Source organism: Anomaloglossus baeobatrachus, chromosome 9 (assembly GCF_048569485.1).
Source record: "Anomaloglossus baeobatrachus isolate aAnoBae1 chromosome 9, aAnoBae1.hap1, whole genome shotgun sequence".
Taxonomy (NCBI): Eukaryota; Metazoa; Chordata; class Amphibia; order Anura; family Aromobatidae; genus Anomaloglossus; species Anomaloglossus baeobatrachus.
In genome coordinates, this window is record NC_134361.1 from 162,611,763 (window position 1) to 162,628,009 (window position 16,247).

The 16,247-nt window shown below is 47.6% G+C and overlaps 7 non-coding genes across 7 annotated transcripts; all 7 read left to right on the forward strand.

Moving 5' to 3' along the window:
- Positions 1-2,675: 2,675 nt before the first annotated feature.
- Positions 2,676-2,871, forward strand: LOC142253193 (U2 spliceosomal RNA). The gene has a single exon (XR_012726506.1). It is a non-coding gene; the product is annotated as a U2 spliceosomal RNA (small nuclear RNA).
- A 1,567-nt stretch (positions 2,872-4,438) lies between these two features.
- On the forward strand, positions 4,439-4,630 carry LOC142253433 (U2 spliceosomal RNA). The gene has a single exon (XR_012726715.1). It is a non-coding gene; the product is annotated as a U2 spliceosomal RNA (small nuclear RNA).
- A 1,566-nt stretch (positions 4,631-6,196) lies between these two features.
- LOC142253526 (U2 spliceosomal RNA) lies at positions 6,197-6,395 on the forward strand. Its single transcript, XR_012726783.1, has one exon. It is a non-coding gene; the product is annotated as a U2 spliceosomal RNA (small nuclear RNA).
- A 1,567-nt stretch (positions 6,396-7,962) lies between these two features.
- On the forward strand, positions 7,963-8,162 carry LOC142253421 (U2 spliceosomal RNA). Its single transcript, XR_012726704.1, has one exon. It is a non-coding gene; the product is annotated as a U2 spliceosomal RNA (small nuclear RNA).
- Positions 8,163-9,728: 1,566 nt separating this feature from the next.
- Positions 9,729-9,925, forward strand: LOC142253524 (U2 spliceosomal RNA). Its single transcript, XR_012726782.1, has one exon. It is a non-coding gene; the product is annotated as a U2 spliceosomal RNA (small nuclear RNA).
- Positions 9,926-11,492: 1,567 nt separating this feature from the next.
- LOC142253422 (U2 spliceosomal RNA) lies at positions 11,493-11,692 on the forward strand. Its single transcript, XR_012726705.1, has one exon. It is a non-coding gene; the product is annotated as a U2 spliceosomal RNA (small nuclear RNA).
- Positions 11,693-13,259: 1,567 nt separating this feature from the next.
- On the forward strand, positions 13,260-13,451 carry LOC142253434 (U2 spliceosomal RNA). The gene has a single exon (XR_012726716.1). It is a non-coding gene; the product is annotated as a U2 spliceosomal RNA (small nuclear RNA).
- Positions 13,452-16,247: the final 2,796 nt, after the last annotated feature.

Genomic DNA, 16,247 nt, shown 5'->3' on the forward strand with positions numbered 1-16,247 from the left:
GCAATGATTATGTCTTTAGTGGTCTGTTGGCTCCCCCTCCTGGAGGAAGAGTTTGCTTGCTCTTGGACATTCTAAAAGAAAGGTCATGATAGACATTTAGCTTCTGAGCCCAATTGGGGACGGTCATGGGTGATGAATGTTTTGCAACCTGCTGCAAAGCCTGATACTGCAATATAAGGAACGTCAAATATTAAGAATGGGCGGCCTATGAAAGAATTAGTACTTTCATTAAGTATACTTAAACGGCTAATTGGGAATAGACAAACTGTAAAAAGCCCTCTGAGAAAGCCCCTCTCTAACCTTTGTTAGTAAGCTTTTCTGTAGTCTGCCTGTTGATGTATTTTCCATTTGAACAGTGCACAACATGAAGAGACGGAACACTGGCGGCTTGTCACAATGCCCCCCGCTGACATCACAATAGCGCTGCTGCCTAGAAAGCTAGCTGCGCAGCAGAAGTTTCTCTTTGGGTGGGAGGTGGGCTAGTGGAAGGAGGGAGCAAGCTTTTTTTTTTTTTTTTTTTCTCGGGTGGTAGGGGGATGATAGGAGAAGGGATGCGGGTGGTGAGATGGGTACAGAGGGCAGGGTTTGGGGCTGGGAAGGGAAGGGAAAAGATTAGGGTTTGGGGATGATGAAAGGGCGTTCTACGGGTAAGGATGGCAAAGGGTGACAGTGACGGGAAGTCAGGCGACCTGTCCTGTCCGTCTTTTTGTATCATGAATTGGAAAGACTGCAAGGGGGAGGGGAGTTGCTTGTACCCAAAAGGAGGAGTTATTCAGATTCATTGCAGTGGGCGGCGGCTGCAAAACGCACCATTCTTCTTGTTTTTGCTCTGCAAAGCAGCCTTTTCAAGGGTTGGCTTGGGTGACAAAATGTCTTCTGTAGGCGTGGGTTTGTCTCCCCTCACTCTCTCTCCCTAAGATGTGTCTGGCATAGGCCAGGGTGCCACTCGAGGCCCAAACCAATTCTGGTTATCGCTTCTCGGCCTTTTGGTTAAGATCAAGTGTAGTATCTGTGAGGCTCGGCAGATGCAATGCACACTGGAAGGTTGCGCTTGCTAGTACTCTGGATGTATAGTATATTCATCTAGAGGAAAACATGGCCCTACCAGGATCGAGGCTATTAGACTGAGTAAGTGTGGGGGCTATGGTGCAATGTGCCCCAGGACTGACGACGCTGGAGTGAGTCTGAGCTTGCTGGCTTGGGACCCCGGCGAGCCTTGGGCTCTGTAGCACACCGTACCTTGCCCTTTCATACTTTCTGAGCATATTGCTCTATCCCGGCCTACTGACTAGGAAGGGAAATTTTTATAATCATGGTCGGAGGTCCGTTCAGCTTTGGGCTGAGAAACCAACACCCGGTTGGAGGTCCGGGTCAGCTTCGGCTGAGAAACCAACACCTGGTTGGAGGTCCGGGTCAGCTTCGGCTGAGAAACCAACACCCGGTTGGAGGTCCGGGTCAGCTTCGGCTGAGAAACCAACACCCGGTTGGAGGTCCGGGTCAACTTCGGCTGAGAAACCAACACCCGGTTGGAGGTCCGGGTCAGCTTCGGCTGAGAAACCAACACCCGGTTGGAGGTCCGGTTAGCCTTGGGCTGAGAAACCAACACCGGTTGACGGTCCGGGCAGTTTCGGCTGCGAAACCAACAACTAGTAGCTCTCTACTCCACTTGGGTAAGATGCCTGGGTGGACGCTGGGAGCAACGACAAGGCTCAACCAGGCTTCGGCTTGGGGGAGCACCGAAGATCCCTGACCCTTGCTGTGGCCTTCTGGCTCGGAGGGACGGGGTTGATTTTTGGGGACCCTCTCCTCACGGAAGGGTCCACACGAATCCTAGCCTTTGCACTGTTTTTGGTGTGACTTCGGTCATGCATTTTTTGCGGTGCTTTGGAAAGCTTCATTAAATCAAAAAATCTGTTCTTATCGCTTCTCGGCCTTTTGGCTAAGATCAAGTGTAGTGTTGTTCGAAGAGGTGGATTAAGCTCCAGGCCACCTTAGTACAACGATACAATGCACACTGGAAGGTTGCGCTTGCTGGTACTCTGGGTGGATAGTATGTTCATCTAGAGGAAAACATGGCCCTACCAGGATCGAGGCTATTAGACTGAGTAAGGGTGGGGGGCTATGGTACAACGTGCCCCAGGACTGACGACCCTGGAGTGAGTCTGAGCTTGCTGGCTTGGGACCCCGGCAAGCCTTGGGCTCTGTAGCACACCGTACCTTGCCTTTTCATACTTTTTGAGCATATTACCCTATCCCGGCCTTCTGGCTAGGAAGGGAAATTTTTATAATCCCGGTCGGAGGTCTGGTCAGCTTTGGGCTGAGAAACTAACACCCGGTTGGAGGTCCGGGTCAGCTTCGGCTGAGAAACCAACACCCGGTTGGAGGTCCGGTTAGCCTTGGGCTGAGAAACCAACACCGGTTGACGGTCCGGGCAGTTTCGGCTGCGAAACCAACAACTAGTAGCTCTCTACTCCACTTGGGTAAGATGCCTGGGTGGACGCTGGGAGCAACGACAAGGCTCAACCAGGCTTCGGCTTGGGGGAGCACCGAAGATCCCTGACCCTTGCTGTGGCCTTCTGGCTCGGAGGGACGGGGTTGATTTTTGGGGACCCTCTCCTCACGGTGGGGTCCACACGAATCCTAGCCTTTGCACTGTTTTTGGTGTGACTTCGGTCATGCATTTTTTGTGGTGCTTTGGAAAGCTTCATTAAATCAAAATCTGTTCTTATCAGTTTAATATCTGATACGTCCCCTATCTGGGGACCATATATTAAATGGATTTTTAGAACAGGGAGATGGAAAAAGAGCTTGCTCTGTCCACTCCACGCATTGACCTGGTATTGCAGTACCTCCAGGACCGGTGCACCCCTTCTTAACCCAGTTTCCAAAAGCAGAACTCAGTTCACCTGATTCATATTAGCCCGATTAGTGAATTGAAAGAAAGCATACAACTTCATATGCACCTCAATTTGGCCCATTCACTTTTCACACTTCCTCCTTTTTTTTATCTTTCACACTTTTTACTTGCTTTATTCATCCAAATAGCAAACTCATCACCACTCAACCTGACCAACTCGGCTATGTCCCGTGCAGTATCTTGTTCTCCGTCTTATCTAGATCATTTGCAATTGAATGGAATAGATCCCTTTTGGACAAAGTGGATTCAGCTTCTGCTGCAGTGACCACAGGTGTGAGAAGATCTAGAATTGGCATCTGGTGCGATCTCTCCGCTTCCACTCCAAATAAAGTTACCTGTTTATTCCTATCATGCATTGGTTTTTGGTGTTTTCTTTGAGCAATGATGATGTCTTTAGTGATCTGTTGGCTCCCCCTCCTGGAGGAAGAGTTTGCTTGCTCTTGGACAGTCTAAAAGAGAGGTCATGATAGACATTTAGCTTCTGAACCCAATTGGGGACAGTCATGGGTGATGAATGTTTGCAACCTGCTGCGAAGCCTGATACCGCAATATAAGGAACGTCAAATACTAAGAATGGGGCGGCCTATGAAAGAATTACTACTTTCATTAAGTATACTTAAACGGCTAATTGGGAATAGACAAACTGTAAAAAGCCCTCTGAGAAAGCCCCCCTCTAACCTTTGTTAGTAAGCTTTTCTGTAGTCTGCCTGTTGATGTATTTTCCGTTTGAACTGTGCACAACATGAAGAGACGGAACACTGGCGGCTTGTCACAATGCCCCCGCTGACATCACAATAGCGCTGCTGCCTAGAAAACAAGCTGCACAGCACAACTTGTTCTTTGGGTGGGAGGGTGGGCTAGTGGCAGGAGGGGGCAAGCCGTTTTTTTTCCGGGTGGTAGGGGGATGACAGGAGAAGGGATGCGGGTGGTGAGAAGGGTACAGAGGGCAGGGTTTGGGGGCTGGGAAGGAAAGGGAAAAGATTAGGGTTTGGGGATGATGAAAGGGCTTTCTACGGGTAAGGATGGCAAAGGGTGGCAGTGACGGGAAGTCAGGCGACCTGTCCTGTCCTGTCTGTCCTTTTTGTATCATGAATTGGAAAGACTGCAAGGGGGAGGGGAGTTGCTTGTGCCCAAAAGGAGGAGTTATTCAGATTCATTGCAGTGGGCGGCGGCTGCAAAACGCACCATTCTTCTTGTTTTTGCTCTGCAAAGCAGCCTTTTCAAGGGTTGGCTTGGGTGACAAAATGTCTTCTGTAGGCGTGGGTTTGTCTCCCCTCACTCTCTCTCCCTAAGATGTGTCCGGCATAGGCCAGGGTGCCACTCGAGGCCCAAACCAATTCTGGTTATCGCTTCTCGGCCTTTTGGCTAAGATCAAGTGTAGTTTGGGAGGGTACTACCTTGGTTGGTGCTGAAAGGTGCCAGGGTATTGCACAACTGCTGGCCTTGGGGGAGTGTGCATCGTAGGATGTCATAGCCCTCTTGTGACGGACAGTTACCTGGGCAACGAGAGGCGGTCACTTTATTATTTTCAAACTCATCCTTCAAAAAAAAAAAAAAAAATCTGTTCTTATCAGTTTAATATCTGATACGTCCCCTATCTGGGGACCATATATTAAATGGATTTTTAGAACAGGGAGATGGAAAAAGAGCTTGCTCTGTCCACTCCACGCATTGACCTGGTATTGCAGTACCTCCAGGACCGGTGCACCCCTTCTTAACCCAGTTTCCAAAAGCAGAACTCAATTCACCTGATTCATATTAGCCCGATTAGTGAATTGAAAGAAAGCATACAACTTCATATGCACCTCAATTTGGCCCATTCACTTTTCACACTTCCTCCTTTTTTTTATCTTTCACACTTTTTACTTGCTTTATTCATCCAAATAGCAAACTCATCACCACTCAACCTGACCAACTCGCTATGTCCCGTGCAGTATCTTGTTCTCCGTCTTATCTAGATCATTTGCAATTGAATGGAATAGATCCCTTTTGGACAAAGTGGATTCAGCTTCTGCTGCAGTGACCACAGGTGTGAGAAGATCTAGAATTGGCATCTGGTGCGATCTCTCCGCTTCCACTCCAAATAAAGTTACCTGTTTATTCCTATCATGCATTGGTTTTTGGTGTTTTCTTTGAGCAATAATGATGTCTTTAGTGATCTGTTGGCTCCCCCTCCTGGAGGAAGAGTTTGCTTGCTCTTGGACAGTCTAAAAGAGAGGTCATGATAGACATTTAGCTTCTGAACCCAATTGGGGACAGTCATGGGTGATGAATGTTTGCAACCTGCTGCGAAGCCTGATACCGCAATATAAGGAACGTCAAATACTAAGAATGGGGCGGCCTATGAAAGAATTACTACTTTCATTAAGTATACTTAAACGGCTAATTGGGAATAGACAAACTGTAAAAAGCCCTCTGAGAAAGCCCCCCTCTAACCTTTGTTAGTAAGCTTTTCTGTAGTCTGCCTGTTGATGTATTTTCCGTTTGAACTGTGCACAACATGAAGAGACGGAACACTGGCGGCTTGTCACAATGCCCCCGCTGACATCACAATAGCGCTGCTGCCTAGAAAACAAGCTGCACAGCACAACTTGTTCTTTGGGTGGGAGGGTGGGCTAGTGGCAGGAGGGGGCAAGCCGTTTTTTTTCCGGGTGGTAGGGGGATGACAGGAGAAAGGATGCGGGTGGTGAGAAGGGTACAGAGGGCAGGGTTTGGGGGCTGGGAAGGAAAGGGAAAAGATTAGGGTTTGGGGATGATGAAAGGGCTTTCTACGGGTAAGGATGGCAAAGGGTGGCAGTGACGGGAAGTCAGGCGACCTGTCCTGTCCTGTCTGTCCTTTTTGTATCATGAATTGGAAAGACTGCAAGGGGGAGGGGAGTTGCTTGTGCCCAAAAGGAGGAGTTATTCAGATTCATTGCAGTGGGCGGCGGCTGCAAAACGCACCATTCTTCTTGTTTTTGCTCTGCAAAGCAGCCTTTTCAAGGGTTGGCTTGGGTGACAAAATGTCTTCTGTAGGCGTGGGTTTGTCTCCCCTCACTCCCTCTCCCTAAGATGTGTCCGGCATAGGCCAGGGTGCCACTCGAGGCCCAAACCAATTCTGGTTATCGCTTCTCGGCCTTTTGGCTAAGATCAAGTGTAGTTTGGGAGGGTACTACCTTGGTTGGTGCTGGAAGGTGCCAGGGTATTGCACAACTGCTGACCTTGGGGGAGTGTGCATCGTAGGATGTCATAGCCCTCTTGTGACGGACAGTTACCTGGGCAACGAGAGGCGGTCACTTTATTATTTTCAAACTCATCCTTCAAAAAAAAAAAAAAAAAAAAAAAATCTGTTCTTATCAGTTTAATATCTGATACGTCTCCTATCTGGGGACCATATATTAAATGGATTTTTAGAACAGGGAGATGGAAAAAGAGCTTGCTCTGTCCACTCCACGCATTGACCTGGTATTGCAGTACCTCCAGGACCGGTGCACCCCTTCTTAACCCAGTTTCCAAAAGCAGAACTCAATTCACCTGATTCATATTAGCCCGATTAGTGAATTGAAAGAAAGCATACAACTTCATATGCACCTCAATTTGGCCCATTCACTTTTCACACTTCCTCCTTTTTTTTATCTTTCACACTTTTTACTTGCTTTATTCATCCAAATAGCAAACTCATCACCACTCAACCTGACCAACTCGGCTATGTCCCGTGCAGTATCTTGTTCTCCGTCTTATCTAGATCATTTGCAATTGAATGGAATAGATCCCTTTTGGACAAAGTGGATTCAGCTTCTGCTGCAGTGACCACAGGTGTGAGAAGATCTAGAATTGGCATCTGGTGCGATCTCTCCGCTTCCACTCCAAATAAAGTTACCTGTTTATTCCTATCATGCATTGGTTTTTGGTGTTTTCTTTGAGCAGTGATGATGTCTTTAGTGATCTGTTGGCTCCCCCTCCTGGAGGAAGAGTTTGCTTGCTCTTGGACAGTCTAAAAGAGAGGTCATGATAGACATTTAGCTTCTGAACCCAATTGGGGACAGTCATGGGGGATGAATGTTTGCAACCTGCTGCGAAGCCTGATACCGCAATATAAGGAACGTCAAATACTAAGAATGGGGCGGCCTATGAAAGAATTACTACTTTCATTAAGTATACTTAAACGGCTAATTGGGAATAGACAAACTGTAAAAAGCCCTCTGAGAAAGCCCCCCTCTAACCTTTGTTAGTAAGCTTTTCTGTAGTCTGCCTGTTGATGTATTTTCCGTTTGAACTGTGCACAACATGAAGAGACGGAACACTGGCGGCTTGTCACAATGCCCCCGCTGACATCACAATAGCGCTGCTGCCTAGAAAACAAGCTGCACAGCACAACTTGTTCTTTGGGTGGGAGGGTGGGCTAGTGGCAGGAGGGGGCAAGCCGTTTTTTTTCCGGGTGGTAGGGGGATGACAGGAGAAGGGATGCGGGTGGTGAGAAGGGTACAGAGGGCAGGGTTTGGGGGCTGGGAAGGAAAGGGAAAAGATTAGGGTTTGGGGATGATGAAAGGGCTTTCTACGGGTAAGGATGGCAAAGGGTGGCAGTGACGGGAAGTCAGGCGACCTGTCCTGTCCTGTCTGTCCTTTTTGTATCATGAATTGGAAAGACTGCAAGGGGGAGGGGAGTTGCTTGTGCCCAAAAGGAGGAGTTATTCAGATTCATTGCAGTGGGCGGCGGCTGCAAAACGCACCATTCTTCTTGTTTTTGCTCTGCAAAGCAGCCTTTTCAAGGGTTGGCTTGGGTGACAAAATGTCTTCTGTAGGCGTGGGTTTGTCTCCCCTCACTCTCTCTCCCTAAGATGTGTCCGGCATAGGCCAGGGTGCCACTCGAGGCCCAAACCAATTCTGGTTATCGCTTCTCGGCCTTTTGGCTAAGATCAAGTGTAGTTTAGGAGGGTACTACCTTGGTTGGTGCTGGAAGGTGCCAGGGTATTGCACAACTGCTGACCTTGGGGGAGTGTGCATCGTAGGATGTCATAGCCCTCTTGTGACGGACAGTTACCTGGGCAACGAGAGGCGGTCACTTTATTATTTTCAAACTCATCCTTCAAAAAAAAAAAAAAAAATAAAAAAATCTGTTCTTATCAGTTTAATATCTGATACGTCCCCTATCTGGGGACCATATATTAAATGGATTTTTAGAACAGGGAGATGGAAAAAGAGCTTGCTCTGTCCACTCCACGCATTGACCTGGTATTGCAGTACCTCCAGGACCGGTGCACCCCTTCTTAACCCAGTTTCCAAAAGCAGAACTCAATTCACCTGATTCATATTAGCCCGATTAGTGAATTGAAAGAAAGCATACAACTTCATATGCACCTCAATTTGGCCCATTCACTTTTCACACTTCCTCCTTTTTTTTATCTTTCACACTTTTTACTTGCTTTATTCATCCAAATAGCAAACTCATCACCACTCAACCTGACCAACTCGCTATGTCCCGTGCAGTATCTTGTTCTCCGTCTTATCTAGATCATTTGCAATTGAATGGAATAGATCCCTTTTGGACAAAGTGGATTCAGCTTCTGCTGCAGTGACCACAGGTGTGAGAAGATCTAGAATTGGCATCTGGTGCGATCTCTCCGCTTCCACTCCAAATAAAGTTACCTGTTTATTCCTATCATGCATTGGTTTTTGGTGTTTTCTTTGAGCAATAATGATGTCTTTAGTGATCTGTTGGCTCCCCCTCCTGGAGGAAGAGTTTGCTTGCTCTTGGACAGTCTAAAAGAGAGGTCATGATAGACATTTAGCTTCTGAACCCAATTGGGGACAGTCATGGGTGATGAATGTTTGCAACCTGCTGCGAAGCCTGATACCGCAATATAAGGAACGTCAAATACTAAGAATGGGGCGGCCTATGAAAGAATTACTACTTTCATTAAGTATACTTAAACGGCTAATTGGGAATAGACAAACTGTAAAAAGCCCTCTGAGAAAGCCCCCCTCTAACCTTTGTTAGTAAGCTTTTCTGTAGTCTGCCTGTTGATGTATTTTCCGTTTGAACTGTGCACAACATGAAGAGACGGAACACTGGCGGCTTGTCACAATGCCCCCGCTGACATCACAATAGCGCTGCTGCCTAGAAAACAAGCTGCACAGCACAACTTGTTCTTTGGGTGGGAGGGTGGGCTAGTGGCAGGAGGGGGCAAGCCGTTTTTTTTCCGGGTGGTAGGGGGATGACAGGAGAAAGGATGCGGGTGGTGAGAAGGGTACAGAGGGCAGGGTTTGGGGGCTGGGAAGGAAAGGGAAAAGATTAGGGTTTGGGGATGATGAAAGGGCTTTCTACGGGTAAGGATGGCAAAGGGTGGCAGTGACGGGAAGTCAGGCGACCTGTCCTGTCCTGTCTGTCCTTTTTGTATCATGAATTGGAAAGACTGCAAGGGGGAGGGGAGTTGCTTGTGCCCAAAAGGAGGAGTTATTCAGATTCATTGCAGTGGGCGGCGGCTGCAAAACGCACCATTCTTCTTGTTTTTGCTCTGCAAAGCAGCCTTTTCAAGGGTTGGCTTGGGTGACAAAATGTCTTCTGTAGGCGTGGGTTTGTCTCCCCTCACTCCCTCTCCCTAAGATGTGTCCGGCATAGACCAGGGTGCCACTCGAGGCCCAAACCAATTCTGGTTATCGCTTCTCGGCCTTTTGGCTAAGATCAAGTGTAGTTTGGGAGGGTACTACCTTGGTTGGTGCTGGAAGGTGCCAGGGTATTGCACAACTGCTGACCTTGGGGGAGTGTGCATCGTAGGATGTCATAGCCCTCTTGTGACGGACAGTTACCTGGGCAACGAGAGGCGGTCACTTTATTATTTTCAAACTCATCCTTCAAAAAAAAAAAAAAAAAAAAAATCTGTTCTTATCAGTTTAATATCTGATACGTCTCCTATCTGGGGACCATATATTAAATGGATTTTTAGAACAGGGAGATGGAAAAAGAGCTTGCTCTGTCCACTCCACGCATTGACCTGGTATTGCAGTACCTCCAGGACCGGTGCACCCCTTCTTAACCCAGTTTCCAAAAGCAGAACTCAATTCACCTGATTCATATTAGCCCGATTAGTGAATTGAAAGAAAGCATACAACTTCATATGCACCTCAATTTGGCCCATTCACTTTTCACACTTCCTCCTTTTTTTTATCTTTCACACTTTTTACTTGCTTTATTCATCCAAATAGCAAACTCATCACCACTCAACCTGACCAACTCGGCTATGTCCCGTGCAGTATCTTGTTCTCCGTCTTATCTAGATCATTTGCAATTGAATGGAATAGATCCCTTTTGGACAAAGTGGATTCAGCTTCTGCTGCAGTGACCACAGGTGTGAGAAGATCTAGAATTGGCATCTGGTGCGATCTCTCCGCTTCCACTCCAAATAAAGTTACCTGTTTATTCCTATCATGCATTGGTTTTTGGTGTTTTTTTTGAGCAGTGATGATGTCTTTAGTGATCTGTTGGCTCCCCCTCCTGGAGGAAGAGTTTGCTTGCTCTTGGACAGTCTAAAAGAGAGGTCATGATAGACATTTAGCTTCTGAACCCAATTGGGGACAGTCATGGGGGATGAATGTTTGCAACCTGCTGCGAAGCCTGATACCGCAATATAAGGAACGTCAAATACTAAGAATGGGGTGGCCTATGAAAGAATTACTACTTTCATTAAGTATACTTAAACGGCTAATTGGGAATAGACAAACTGTAAAAAGCCCTCTGAGAAAGCCCCCCTCTAACCTTTGTTAGTAAGCTTTTCTGTAGTCTGCCTGTTGATGTATTTTCCGTTTGAACTGTGCACAACATGAAGAGACGGAACACTGGCGGCTTGTCACAATGCCCCCGCTGACATCACAATAGCGCTGCTGCCTAGAAAACAAGCTGCACAGCACAACTTGTTCTTTGGGTGGGAGGGTGGGCTAGTGGCAGGAGGGGGCAAGCCGTTTTTTTTCCGGGTGGTAGGGGGATGACAGGAGAAGGGATGCGGGTGGTGAGAAGGGTACAGAGGGCAGGGTTTGGGGGCTGGGAAGGAAAGGGAAAAGATTAGGGTTTGGGGATGATCAAAGGGCTTTCTACGGGTAAGGATGGCAAAGGGTGGCAGTGACGGGAAGTCAGGCGACCTGTCCTGTCCTGTCTGTCCTTTTTGTATCATGAATTGGAAAGACTGCAAGGGGGAGGGGAGTTGCTTGTGCCCAAAAGGAGGAGTTATTCAGATTCATTGCAGTGGGCGGCGGCTGCAAAACGCACCATTCTTCTTGTTTTTGCTCTGCAAAGCAGCCTTTTCAAGGGTTGGCTTGGGTGACAAAATGTCTTCTGTAGGCGTGGGTTTGTCTCCCCTCACTCTCTCTCCCTAAGATGTGTCCGGCATAGGCCAGGGTGCCACTCGAGGCCCAAACCAATTCTGGTTATCGCTTCTCGGCCTTTTGGCTAAGATCAAGTGTAGTTTAGGAGGGTACTACCTTGGTTGGTGCTGGAAGGTGCCAGGGTATTGCACAACTGCTGACCTTGGGGGAGTGTGCATCGTAGGATGTCATAGCCCTCTTGTGACGGACAGTTACCTGGGCAACGAGAGGCGGTCACTTTATTATTTTCAAACTCATCCTTCAAAAAAAAAAAAAAAAATAAAAAAATCTGTTCTTATCAGTTTAATATCTGATACGTCCCCTATCTGGGGACCATATATTAAATGGATTTTTAGAACAGGGAGATGGAAAAAGAGCTTGCTCTGTCCACTCCACGCATTGACCTGGTATTGCAGTACCTCCAGGACCGGTGCACCCCTTCTTAACCCAGTTTCCAAAAGCAGAACTCAGTTCACCTGATTCATATTAGCCCGATTAGTGAATTGAAAGAAAGCATACAACTTCATATGCACCTCAATTTGGCCCATTCACTTTTCACACTTCCTCCTTTTTTTTATCTTTCACACTTTTTACTTGCTTTATTCATCCAAATAGCAAACTCATCACCACTCAACCTGACCAACTCGGCTATGTCCCGTGCAGTATCTTGTTCTCCGTCTTATCTAGATCATTTGCAATTGAATGGAATAGATCCCTTTTGGACAAAGTGGATTCAGCTTCTGCTGCAGTGACCACAGGTGTGAGAAGATCTAGAATTGGCATCTGGTGCGATCTCTCCGCTTCCACTCCAAATAAAGTTACCTGTTTATTCCTATCATGCATTGGTTTTTGGTGTTTTCTTTGAGCAATGATGATGTCTTTAGTGATCTGTTGGCTCCCCCTCCTGGAGGAAGAGTTTGCTTGCTCTTGGACAGTCTAAAAGAGAGGTCATGATAGACATTTAGCTTCTGAACCCAATTGGGGACAGTCATGGGTGATGAATGTTTGCAACCTGCTGCGAAGCCTGATACCGCAATATAAGGAACGTCAAATACTAAGAATGGGGCGGCCTATGAAAGAATTACTACTTTCATTAAGTATACTTAAACGGCTAATTGGGAATAGACAAACTGTAAAAAGCCCTCTGAGAAAGCCCCCCTCTAACCTTTGTTAGTAAGCTTTTCTGTAGTCTGCCTGTTGATGTATTTTCCGTTTGAACTGTGCACAACATGAAGAGACGGAACACTGGCGGCTTGTCACAATGCCCCCGCTGACATCACAATAGCGCTGCTGCCTAGAAAACAAGCTGCACAGCACAACTTGTTCTTTGGGTGGGAGGGTGGGCTAGTGGCAGGAGGGGGCAAGCCGTTTTTTTTCCGGGTGGTAGGGGGATGACAGGAGAAGGGATGCGGGTGGTGAGAAGGGTACAGAGGGCAGGGTTTGGGGGCTGGGAAGGAAAGGGAAAAGATTAGGGTTTGGGGATGATGAAAGGGCTTTCTACGGGTAAGGATGGCAAAGGGTGGCAGTGACGGGAAGTCAGGCGACCTGTCCTGTCCTGTCTGTCCTTTTTGTATCATGAATTGGAAAGACTGCAAGGGGGAGGGGAGTTGCTTGTGCCCAAAAGGAGAAGTTATTCAGATTCATTGCAGTGGGCGGCGGCTGCAAAACGCACCATTCTTCTTGTTTTTGCTCTGCAAAGCAGCCTTTTCAAGGGTTGGCTTGGGTGACAAAATGTCTTCTGTAGGCGTGGGTTTGTCTCCCCTCACTCTCTCTCCCTAAGATGTGTCCGGCATAGGCCAGGGTGCCACTCGAGGCCCAAACCAATTCTGGTTATCGCTTCTCGGCCTTTTGGCTAAGATCAAGTGTAGTTTAGGAGGGTACTACCTTGGTTGGTGCTGGAAGGTGCCAGGATATTGCACAACTGCTGACCTTGGGGGAGTGTGCATCGTAGGATGTCATAGCCCTCTTGTGACGGACAGTTACCTGGGCAACGAGAGGCGGTCACTTTATTATTTTCAAACTCATCCTTCAAAAAAAAAAAAAAAAATCTGTTCTTATCAGTTTAATATCTGATACGTCCCCTATCTGGGGACCATATATTAAATGGATTTTTAGAACAGGGAGATGGAAAAAGAGCTTGCTCTGTCCACTCCACGCATTGACCTGGTATTGCAGTACCTCCAGGACCGGTGCACCCCTTCTTAACCCAGTTTCCAAAAGCAGAACTCAATTCACCTGATTCATATTAGCCCGATTAGTGAATTGAAAGAAAGCATACAACTTCATATGCACCTCAATTTGGCCCATTCACTTTTCACACTTCCTCCTTTTTTTTATCTTTCACACTTTTTACTTGCTTTATTCATCCAAATAGCAAACTCATCACCACTCAACCTGACCAACTCGGCTATGTCCCGTGCAGTATCTTGTTCTCCGTCTTATCTAGATCATTTGCAATTGAATGGAATAGATCCCTTTTGGACAAAGTGGATTCAGCTTCTGCTGCAGTGACCACAGGTGTGAGAAGATCTAGAATTGGCATCTGGTGCGATCTCTCCGCTTCCACTCCAAATAAAGTTACCTGTTTATTCCTATCATGCATTGGTTTTTGGTGTTTTCTTTGAGCAGTGATGATGTCTTTAGTGATCTGTTGGCTCCCCCTCCTGGAGGAAGAGTTTGCTTGCTCTTGGACAGTCTAAAAGAGAGGTCATGATAGACATTTAGCTTCTGAACCCAATTGGGGACAGTCATGGGGGATGAATGTTTGCAACCTGCTGCGAAGCCTGATACCGCAATATAAGGAACGTCAAATACTAAGAATGGGGCGGCCTATGAAAGAATTACTACTTTCATTAAGTATACTTAAACGGCTAATTGGGAATAGACAAACTGTAAAAAGCCCTCTGAGAAAGCCCCCCTCTAACCTTTGTTAGTAAGCTTTTCTGTAGTCTGCCTGTTGATGTATTTTCCGTTTGAACTGTGCACAACATGAAGAGACGGAACACTGGCGGCTTGTCACAATGCCCCCGCTGACATCACAATAGCGCTGCTGCCTAGAAAACAAGCTGCACAGCACAACTTGTTCTTTGGGTGGGAGGGTGGGCTAGTGGCAGGAGGGGGCAAGCCGTTTTTTTTCCGGGTGGTAGGGGGATGACAGGAAAAGGGATGCGGGTGGTGAGAAGGGTACAGAGGGCAGGGTTTGGGGGCTGGGAAGGAAAGGGAAAAGATTAGGGTTTGGGGATGATGAAAGGGCTTTCTACGGGTAAGGATGGCAAAGGGTGGCAGTGACGGGAAGTCAGGCGACCTGTCCTGTCTGTCCTTTTTGTATCATGAATTGGAAAGACTGCAAGGGGGAGGGGAGTTGCTTGTGCCCAAAAGGAGGAGTTATTCAGATTCATTGCAGTGGGCGGCGGCTGCAAAACGCACCATTCTTCTTGTTTTTGCTCTGCAAAGCAGCCTTTTCAAGGGTTGGCTTGGGTGACAAAATGTCTTCTGTAGGCGTGGGTTTGTCTCCCCTCACTCTCTCTCCCTAAGATGTGTCCGGCATAGGCCAGGGTGCCACTCGAGGCCCAAACCAATTCTGGTTATCGCTTCTCGGCCTTTTGGCTAAGATCAAGTGTCTTGCCAGAAGGTTCCCAATTGCTACCCTTGGCCTTGTAGCTTAAATGGCTACATGCTGCTATTGGGGGTAGTGAGCAGGAAACGAGAAGGCGACGCCTTTTGGCTAGGATCGTGTGTCTTAGCAGGAGGTCCTCAATTGCTACCCTTGGCCTTGTAGCTTAAATGGCTACATGCTGCTATTGGGGGTAGTGAGCGAGGCTGTTAACCCTTGGTGATCCAGGAGGTGTTTTGAAGATGGGCGCCACCGTCCGTTTTGCTGGGACCGGGGATACCCGGGTCCGTTTTAGTTTCCGTATTGATGTCGCAGAGGAAAAGTTGCAGCATTTCCATCTGGAATACTTGGTGAACAAAGTTCTATATGACATCCTGGATGTGAAGAAGAATGAGATCGTTTGTCTTCAGGAGTTCAGACGCAGTGGACGGTATGTGCTTGTCCTTTCCCATATTGGCGCTTGCCAGAATCTTTATCGGTCCTTGTTAATGAATACTACTAACTCTTTGCTGAGTGGACTTGACTTTACCCTGCTTTATTCTAAGGGCGATGTTCCTTTAGTGGTGTTTATGCACAACCCTTTTGTTAATGTGGCAGAAATCACAGACTTCCTGATGAAGCATTGCAGCTATGTTCAGTACTCACACAAAATTACCAACAAGGAGGGACTCTGGACAGGCAAGCATAAATATTTTGTGCGTTTTGGGGTAGACCCTCAGGGCCCTGGGGGTTTCCGCCACCCTCCCTCTACTTTTCATATTGGGAAAGATTCTGGTTACCTGTTCTATCCAGATGCCCCTTATTTTTGTCGGAAATGTAATGTTTTTGGTCACACTCAGGATAAGTGTCCTTATGAAGCAACCTGTAGGAAATGTAACCAGGTGGGGCACATGGCTAGGGATTGCAGCAACCCCATTGTTTGCAATGCTTGTGGAGAAGTCGGGCATGCCTATCGGGACTGCAGGAACCGCACAAAGACCAGGCTATACGCTCAGGTGGTCGCAGCGGCCCCTGTAGCTCCTGTTAAGGCTGCACCAGCTGCTAGTCACCCTGTTGCTGTGTCTGCTAATGACCCTGTTCTTCTCCCTGTTACTACTGCTCAGGATTTGGATAAAGCTCCTGCAGTCTCTCCATGTCCACCTGATCAAGGAATGGAGGTCTCCGAGCTAGATGCTGATCTCCCTTGTCACTCTGCTGCCTGTGGCGAGGGGGAAATCGAGGAGGATTTGAGCAAGTCCCCTGCGCTGTCATGGGGTACAACAAAGTCTCTGGTGAGCAAAGATGGTAGTCCAGCTGGGCAGGGGGATTTTTCTGCTTCAGCTGCAGTCAGGTCATCGGAGGATGGGGAGTTTATGGCTGCTAAGAAATTAAAGCTTGCAGACA